The sequence below is a fragment of the Macrobrachium nipponense genome, chromosome 42 (assembly GCF_015104395.2).
Source record: "Macrobrachium nipponense isolate FS-2020 chromosome 42, ASM1510439v2, whole genome shotgun sequence".
Classification (NCBI taxonomy): domain Eukaryota; kingdom Metazoa; phylum Arthropoda; class Malacostraca; order Decapoda; family Palaemonidae; genus Macrobrachium; species Macrobrachium nipponense.
In genome coordinates this window covers 19,760,037-19,770,495 of record NC_061103.1, presented here as the reverse complement: position 1 = coordinate 19,770,495, position 10,459 = coordinate 19,760,037, and the positions used below count along the sequence as shown (strand labels likewise).

Here is a 10,459-nt window from a genome sequence, read left to right as displayed (position 1 = left end):
CAGTATCTTATCTGCAGTAGCTCTCTTACCAGGTAAGGAAACAACAAGAATTGTATCAGCGCTAGTAACTTTTCTAGTTCAAAGGCATTACATACTTTTATTTTGGAGTATGTATAGTTTGTCCCTGTATCCCACGTCCTATCAGTGGGGATTCAGTTATGTAATTACTAGGTACATTACTTTGTAAAAGTTATTTTTATAATAGTTTTATATATATTTACCAAGTGATTTCATAATTGGAGCCCACCCTCCTCCCCTCACATGGACATTAGAGCATAAAACGAAATAGCTCTTGGCTGCTTTGTACTTCTTCTACTCCAAAAGTGAGGATGGTTAACCACCTAACACTCGATAGTTGAATTATTTTACCCCAAAAGTGAGGAGGGTTAACCAACTAACACTCAATAGTTGAATTATTACTGCAAATTTTAAATTTTTAAGTTGCCATGGTTGAAAACCTTCAACTATTTAATTACTTGGTAAGTATATATAAAAATATTTTATTGTAAAAATGTCATTTTATTAAATAGGAGACATATCTGCAGAAGCCAGTCCAATGAGAGTTAAGAATTTTAATTCATTGTTTTGGATAGACTAATAATGATACATATTAGTATTCATTTTGTGTTGATGGTATCTTCTTGGAATGAATAATTTTCATTTTCATTTTCAGAGGAATCTACTCTATACAAGACATACTCAACTGTGACCACGCTTGACACAATGGAACTAGCAACTCCTGCACCCTCAAAAGAAAGACATACTGTGTCAAAAGGAACCGGGAGAACTGGTCAAGAGCAAGGAAAACGTCACGTTTGTGAAATATGCACAAAATCATTTTCCCGTTCTGATAAGCTCACCTTGCATCGCCGGACGCACACTGGCGAGAAGCCGTATGCCTGTTTCTGTGGGAAGAGGTTTGCCCGTAGCGATCATTTGAAGGTTCACTCTCTAAAACACAAAGTAAGTCCAGAAGTCCGAAGACAGATGTTGCTGGAGGCGAAGAATAACAAGCAAATATTACCCATAAGCAATCAGGAGAATTTCATCATTAAGCAGGAACCCATGGATGGCACAACACAGATTACTACAATTGAAGCATCCAGCATCAAACAAGAACCTCTCGATGGCTCGCAGCTCAGTTTGCAGTCTGTGGATGATGCAAACAAACAAGAATGCAATGTATGCAACAAAGTGTTTGGATCAATTTACAAGCTCTCTCGCCACCTCCGCACCCACACGGGAGAAAAACCGTACGTCTGCTTTTGTGGCGATCGATTTCGACGTTCAGATGCCCTTCGCACGCACCAGAAGTCCAAGCACATTCCATATTGCACTGAAGTAGTTGAAAATCAAATGGTGGAGACGCGTCCACGAAGACAACTACCAATCCTCCAAAACCAAAAGTCAAGAGGGTGAAACAAATGAAAACAGATGGAATTTACACCTTTGCATACTGTGCAAAAGAATTCAAAGCTGGCTGTTATGGGCGACACAAACTCAGAAACTCAACTTTAACCTTTTTATTTATTCCGTTAATAGTAGTAGTAGCAGTAGTAGTAGTAGTAGTAGGTTCATTCCTGAAAGGAATTATTGCAAACTTAAATACATTATTAAATAACCCATAATATTCAATAAGTCATAACGGTGACATAATGTACCTTAATACATCTTGCCAAAGCTAATTAAATATACTTTTCTAAAACAAGACACTTTCATTGCCACTTTAAACCTCCTTTGATTATATCTCATTTTGTCATATTTATAGGACAATCAAATGTTAAACGTCACAAATAAACCAATTTACACCTTTTAACGCTTAAATGAATAAGACTTATAAAGCAAATATATAAGTTCGTCAAAAAACTTACATCTGTGTGCCCAAAATGAATCCTTTGAATTACGAAATATATACAACCGTACTCCTTGAAGACCTTGCTTGAACTGCCAAAGAGACTTCATAATTTTAGGAAAGTGAGATGAAATCGTAATTTGTTTACACCTCTCAACTCTTTAACTACACTTACAAAAGTAACGACATTGTTTTACCAACTAGATGGGTTTGTGTTTCTGCATTAACACTGGCTATAAACTTACTGACACTTGAGGTACCACACTGGTGAAAAACTTCTGTTTGTGACTTCTGCGGGAAAGCCTTTGCTCGCAGAGATCACATGAAAAAGCACAGGAATATCCATACAAAGTAAAAAAAGAAGTTGGAGCATCGATGTTTTACTACAGTATATTTTTATGTGATTTCACAGTAGCACAAAACTAAGAATAATTGAAATCTATTGGATTTGTTTTTTCATGAATATTTTTTTTTCATTCTAGTAACTGTAAGTCCAGGTAGGGTATTCAGAAGTTATTTTTATAGTTTCATATATAATATTAAGATTTTTGTGGCAAAATGTTTGTTCAAATTAACTAAATTGAAAGTCCATTATCTTATATATGTTGCCACTCATGCGTAAGTCCCGCCCTTGTAAGTTTAGGGCTACGTCCTGAAAGTTATTACAAGATTTCAGCCACATTGAAAGTTTATAAATAGTATTTCAGATTGAAATTATGAAGATGCTGAAAGTGAAATTGTTCACTCTATTAAGCTTTTGTATTCATAGATAACTGTTTCCATTTAGAGTATGGATGCTCTGGATGTGTTACGTACCGAGTTTTTGGGGCTAGGCAACCATGCGGTTAGATCATATCTTCAGAGTTGTTGATCTGTTGCAAGTTATAGATATTAAGACTCAAGAGAGTGTGTGTGTGTGAATGCCCCTTCCTATTGAAGGGTTGCTGGTACCTTGAGGTTAGGATCAAGTGAGAATTGTTGTCAGTTCCTGTGTAAGGTACCCGTATTTTGTACTCTTGTTCTCTACCCCCATCTATAAAGGTGAATATTTTAGGTGGGAATGTCCTATCCAAAGATGGTATAAATTTGTAGTAGACCAGACTAATTAGGCATTTCTAAGTACAGTATGCTATATCAAATATTTTTTCTTTAAAGAGAGTGCTGTATAGCAGTATGCAGCTTATATTGTTCAGAGTTAGACATAAAGCTGAGCTTTTGCTCTTCGATTCATGAAGGCGTTGCTTTAGAACTGTCTCTTAACATTTTCCCTTTGTTAGCTAAAAGTGGCAATGCATAGGCAACAAGCAGCCTCTGCAGATGTACTTTTAGGGTTGGAAAATTTTGTATCTTTAAAATTGTAGAATTTCCCCATGTTACCTAATATTTTAGTAGACTACAGTTAAAGAGACAGGTCTGTGAGCAATCATAAATTAACAAAGGAAATTCCCGAGTCTGTTGTCGTAGATATTAACGACCAATTTGCTTTTAGATTCTTCGGTATCTTGCTTTGTTATTATAGCAGTTGCTGTGATTTTGAGACCGGACTCGTAATAATGTGGATCCTTGAGAATGTTTGTGTGATATAGGCAGGTAATAGTTCAAATGACATACTGTGCAGTATTTCAATTTTCGCCAAAGACAAGCGTCAACCGTGTTACCTGGGTTTTGCGCTCAATATGAACTTGGAAACCGTTATCAGCAATAATGATAATTTTAGTCATTAAATTTAAATATGATTCTATATCCTTGATGTTTCTCTCCCTCTCTCTCTCTCTCTCTCTCTCTCTCTCTCTCTCTCTCTCTCTCTCTCTCTCCTTGTAGCAGTGCTGGAAAGTCTGCAAACTATAGTAGGTATTGTATTCTGAGAGAAAACGTTTCCTGGTGTTTTTATTAAAGTTGAAGGTAGTATTTGAAGAACAGAAAACAGATGTATACTAGTATGCATGTTCATTCTGACTTCTTTTTGTGTGAATTGTGTGCAGTACTTGAAGAAGAGAATTTTAATACATTGGTGTATATGAGACTTTTTTTCTTTGTATCTTTTAAAAAGATTACATGTATGTGACCGCATGATAATGTCATCGATGAATCTTAATGACAAAAGCAATATGTTTTTTATATATTCAGAAATTTCTGGTGTTTTCAGAAAATGTCTTCATAGCTCCTGCTGTCAGTGTTGTCCCGTAAGAATTAAGTGTAAACAATTATCTGAATAATGAAACAAATTGAAAAGTTTTGATTTGGTCTAGTGCAAAGCAGTGATACAAGCAAATTATTTATATCTAATTTATGTGTGTTGTTGCATTGTAACATACAGTATTTTGTATATTCTGCATTACTCTGTAATGGCAGCCAGCCCTAAAGCTACTATTTCAATTGTAATAATCTTAATTATGGCCACCCTGTAATATTTTTTTTTTATTTGGCCAGCCCCAAGAAAGGAAAGAGTTTCAGATTTAGCAATTTTGTTGATTACTTAATACTTTCAATATTTTACAGCAAATTTTAGCATCGCAACTGCCTGTTGTTATGATTCATATTAAATATTTTTAGATTTCAAGTAGCACTTTATAAGATCATAAACAATGTTTCTTTTTAGTGATATTTAAGTTAGTGCTATTTTACCAGTGCTATTTTACCAGGTTCAGTTTTAAAGTTTATAATTTAAAAGGGAAAATATATTAAATTATTTTTTAACCACTTTTAATTAAAATAGATATTCTACACTTATGTATATAAATATTAAAGAAATAATGAGAAATAAATAAGTCCACTGGTGTAACGAAACAAAGATGAACAATTATCTCTTACCGTATGCAAAACAATTTATATCTAAGTAATAATCCAATAACCGTTAATCACCAATCCAGGAAGCACACTGGATAAAGAAAACTTTATTGTCAAAGTAAACAATATTCGGTCATCCAAGGACCATGAAACAAACAAACAATACTTAAATTACAATTAGTTACTCCCTCTAGTGACTGAAAATCATACATATTTAAGGATACACCATTAGTCATACCTTCTAGTGACTAAAAAGAAAATTAAACAAAATATTAAAGAAATATGCAACGGGAACCATAACACTGTTGAGATTGCTGACTGAAAAAAAATTCAGAGTTGTTTATAGTTCGAAAAGAAAGGATTCTCAAGTAGTTTTTTATTTTATATATCCAGAAGCTTTAATTATGACAGAGGGTCTTTTATTATCATCTCTTCATTTGTCGAAGGGGGAGGCATCTGTTGGTACTTTTGAAAGTTCTATATCATTTGTGTTGACTGAGTGAGCAATAGCTAGTCATAAGAATACTCTGTAGATGGTATGCTCTAGTCATAGATATATAATATATATATATATATATATATTATATATCATATATATATATATATTGTATTTATAATAATAGTGGCAGGTCAACAACTGATCATTCCAGTGTTTGGTGGTACAAAGTACGGTATTAGAAGAAGGTATCATTGGTAATTGTTAACAGAAAGTCTCATTCGTACAATTATATTTTTTATTTTAGGAGGGAAACATTCTTGTTCCAAGGGTTGCTGTGGGATTTACTCTTGCAAAATTTGTTGATGTGATCCTCGAACGTTTGCGTTGAGCATGTGCGCCAGGTAAAATCTCAGATCGTTGAGGTATCTATTTATTTCACTGAATACCATAGGCTTCTTGAATTACCATTAAGCTATTACGTTTTTATGTAAGTACTACAGATATATTTGTTCTTGCAACAAGGAATATGGATATACATTTGACTAATTCGTGTTTTATTTGTGCAGTACTTCTCTGAGCATTTAAGAATCCAAACCGTTTAGAAGATGAGCAAAAGTGGGACTGACCTCGTTTAAGTTGATCGTTGTTGCCACGTAATTGACTGTGATGGAAGTACTTGGAACTGCAGCTATTGTATCATTTGACCTTTAAATGCTCACGGCAGTACATTGTTACGATGTAATAGTTTAGACTTGTGCAATGACTTTTAACCCATGTTTTTTTAGATGTGCAATTATTTCAATTTTTTTTTTTTTTTTTTTTTTTTTGTAGAGTTAATGTGCAATGATTTGAAACGATTTGATTTGTAGACGTATGTGCAATGATTTCAAACTTCTTCTTTTTTTAATCTACTTTTTAGCTTAAGGTATGCACTGTAATGTATGTTATTTTTCTTAAGCTTTTGGCTGCTGGTTTTCTCTCCTTATTAATATTTAACAATGAATGTTATTTCTGTTGCTTTAATTTTACAGATTTGTATTTGCCTTCCAATTGAGGTGGTAGGGATAGTTAAGGTACTAATGTTATTAAGACCCTTTTTTATTTTATTTATTCTTTCTTCTCACTTTTTATTAGGTGTTAGTGTGCGGTGATTTACATACCATAAAGACCCCGATAAAAGACCTCATGCAGTTTGTTTACCAGTTGTTGATTTCCCTTCCAAGACTTATATTAATAGTAGTAAGACTGCATTATCATTGGAAGCGCCATGTCACAAGAAGAATGTCACAGACATATACTACTTAATCTTCGGTACATAACCATGTTTTTTCTCTTGACCTTCTTCGCCCGTTACCCCCAATGAATGGATTTCTTATGTGTGATTATGCACGATATTAGTTCCATCCCTTTCTCCCAAGGCTCTTTTGTCATAGACACTTGTACAGTTGGTTCAGTTGATTGATAGCATTATTGGTGACTGATATAGATCGGAAGTACTGTGTTAAATTTTTCTGCTGTACTTAAAAAAAAAATCTTTTTAGCATAAGTCGCATAATGAACTTTTGTAATTTTTCAGCTTGTAACGTAGAGCTTTGTGTAGAGATTAGTGTAATATGTTTGATATTTGTATAGACTGAAAATAAATACATTCAGTTTGGTGAAAAAAAAAAAAAAAAAGTAGGGCAGTTTTATTCACAGATTTGAATTCGGACACGGTACTTTTCAAGTGTGTACATACTGCAGAATGATGTAGATGTCTGTATCGACTGCAGCAGTCTGGATGGGCCAGATAGCTTAAAATCTTAATCTTACCCTAGATATAGAGAAACTAAATGGAGAAGGGTAAAGGTATTTAACCTTGAATAAACCACGAGGGTCATTTGTTAGTGACAGTAGAAACTTGAATAGTGCAGAAATAAGTTAATACGTAAATGTAAATGAAAATAGACAAATGGAAGCATTAAAAATAGTACTTGAAATACAACAGAAGCATGAGAAACACTTTAAAGACAAATTAGTATAAAAATAGTTCAATAAGAAAAACTAAAAGAACAAAAATCATTTTCAAATACAGCAAGTTCAGTTGAACTGAAGCACTACTATTCAATGCTAGTTTTATTCATTCGATATAGGCCCTTCTATCTTTGTTTCGTCTGCTTTGTGTAATTTGGTGAGAGAACTAGGAAATTCCTTAAAGAAGAACATATTTTACAATTTTCATGACAATGTATATGGATAGCAGTGGTAAGTTTTATTACCAGTTTCTATCATTCCTATCATTCCTAAAACTAACCAATAAAACGAGTCTGTTTTCTTTACCCAACGCTGTATTTATTTTTTTTTTTCACAGCAGACCTGTCTGCAATGTGGTGAGCAGTTAAACTAATTAAAAACGTACCACCATTGAAGTTCGTAAATTTTTACAGATTAAAATAATCGTCCTGAGAATCCATATGTTCAGTAAATTAAGGTTTCTTGCCACAACTTACAGTATATGAAACCTGTATAAATGCGGGAATATGTTTAGTCCCTACGTATGTAGCCAAAACGCCTCAGTGGCGTGGGTGGTTTGGCGTTTGCTTCTCACCTCGGTGGTCGCGGGTTCGATTCTCGGCCATTCCATTGAGGAGTGAGAGATGTGTATTTCTGTTAATAGAAGTTCACTCGACGTGGTTCGGAAGTCACGTAAAACCGTTGGTCCCGTTGCTGAATAACCACTGGTTCCATGCAACGTAAAAACACCATACAAACAAACAAAACATTTGTAGTCATTAAGGGAAAAGAATGTGCTGATAAAACACCCAGATAGTATGAGTAAGCACTATACCTGTTCCTGTGACTGATTAAATATCTTTTAAAACTCTATCTAAGTAACTTGCAATCCTTGTTTTGTAATGCAATTGACAGGAACAATTATCCCGTCATTAAACTGGTCACCTCATGTTCCGGTAACAGGGTTTCGATAAATAGTCATAGTTCAGGCAGAGTAATTAAATAATTATTATAATTGCATTATTATCATGTCTTCAGATCTTGTGATCTCATTTTTTGCGGTCGGTCCATGATCGAATCGAAGCGTGGGGAAAGGTTCCCATGGGAAGTCTATGAAATATGGTTTTTAAGTTTCATTTCCTATAGATAATCTTCACATTCATTTACATTTCATTAATAGTAAAGTTATTCATTTCATTCCATTACGGCGCTGAATGACCATAATACGTCCCAGTAATTGGGCTTGTCCCTAAATTTCATATCCATCCGTCTATAGGAAAACAGGAATGAGACAATAAGTGCTCACGTTCAGTAACTGGACAGATTTATGTAGAAATTAAGAAATAGTAAGGGAGATGGATAGTATACAACCTGGAAGCGAGAGGTCAACAGTAAAATAGTAGAAATATACTTGGAATGGAAAACTGAAAAAGACCATCAGCAATTACTGAACAGCCGATTGGACCTAGTCGGAAATGGCTGCTTAAATGAAAATGCACAGAGCTAGAACAAATTTCCTATCTGAACAATAAGCAAAGCTTAAGAGGATATATTGTTGCATGGGATGGAAGAAAATCGTAACTAATTTAAGGAGCTTTGCTGAATAACCACTGGTTCTATGGAACGTGAAAAAAAAAAAAAAAAACTATTCAAGGAGCTGAATGTAGACAAAAGCTGAATAGGAGAAACAGCCCTCTTATAAAAAGAACAGAAAGGAAGAAAAATCTACTGCTGCGCAGAATGTTGAAGACTTGCATTCGGAAAGGACAACTACCTCCGAACTGAACCTGAGAAGTGCATCTCTGAAATGGACTGACTTGTCACAAGAAACCAAGATGGGGCGAGATTACGCATGGTGGTGGTACGAATTGTTGTCGTTTACTTTTGTTAATGACAATTATTGATACTTTATCTGGGGTTTAATTTATCGGCAACTACCGTAAATAAGTAGTTCCTACACTGGAGTTATAATCAAGGTATTTCCTGGTTTTCTTTTAGCAACCGTAAGTTATCATCATGCATAAAGATATGTGAGCAAAAACTGAATAAAATTTGATAACTTTATAACTATTTCTCCTATAGGCCTACCTGGCCTCTGAAAAAAAAAAATCTGCCTTCAAGAAGAGTAAATTCATAACTTGAACGTAAAAAGGTTGAAGCCAATTTGAAATTTTAATGTAGTATATATATATATATATATATATAGATATATATATATATATATATAATATATATATATATATATATATATAATATATATATTGACTGGAAATGGGTCACTCCTTTGTCCCATCTATAGTACCCTTTTACAGTCTCTCTCTCTCTCTCTCTCTCTCTCTCTCCGACTTCACAAATTTTGACCCGTATGCTCCTATGATTAGTTGTCATCTGTTCTATTTTTTTTCTTATGCACGGAGAGAGGGAGAGAGAGCGAGCCATAGTACGTTACCTACGTACTATGGCTTCCAGAAAGGCTTAATGGAAGGTATTGTCAAACCGCAAACAGAGAAGCACAGACGTATATGCTCAAGAAAATGAAGGCAGGTAGATAGATATAAAACAAAACCAGAAAACTATACCTTTGAATAACACCGTATATCCCGTAGGGAGATTTAGTGTCGTCAGAGCACTTCACAGGGTGTACGGTATAGCATTACTTTTGGTTCTTTGCAGTTCGGCTTCTAGCTCCAACCCCTTTCATTCCTTTTACTTTGCCTCGTTCTTATTCTCTTTCTTCCATTTTGTTATCCACCGTCTTCCAATCATTATTTCATAGCGCAACTGCTTTGAGGTTTTCCTCCTGGTACACCTCTCAAACCCACCTACTCTCAAATTTCCTTTCCAGCTCTGAATGACCTCATGGGTCCTAGTGCTTGGCCTTTGGCCTAAAGTCTATATTAATAGCATTCTATTTCAATAATTTAATGATAATCATGATAATTTTGTACAGAGGACAAAACTTACTTTGGTTAATACTCCCTTGGGTATTTCAGCCGCTGGTTAATCCCAGATGATACCGAGGTATCGGGTATGTGTCAAGTATACGCCCTTCTTACATTAGCGAATCAGAATAGTCCTTTCTTTTTTCTGTCAATCTCATTGGCTGAGATTTCGAAATGTGGAAACAAACTCAAGTTAGCTATTTGAGGCTGATTCGTCTATTTCTCAAACAGTTTGCTTTGAAGTGAGACGGAATATTTCATTTCAAGGTTTTATTTTTCCTAATAAAAATATATCTATCTTAAACGTCGATGCTAAATAATGATAATGATGATTTTTATCATTGTCATTTGCAATTATCTTAATTAATTTTAAGGGAGTCCTATCTGTCAGAAAGGAAAGTCTATATTAAGAATGATAACAATGATAGTATTTTGCTTTTGGCTGAC

At 34.4% G+C, this 10,459-nt stretch overlaps 1 pseudogene; it reads left to right on the top strand.

Moving 5' to 3' along the window:
* Positions 1–679: 679 nt before the first annotated feature.
* LOC135213291 (zinc finger protein 394-like) lies at positions 680–1,628 on the top strand (annotated as a pseudogene).
* The last annotated feature ends 8,831 nt before the right edge of the window (positions 1,629–10,459 follow it).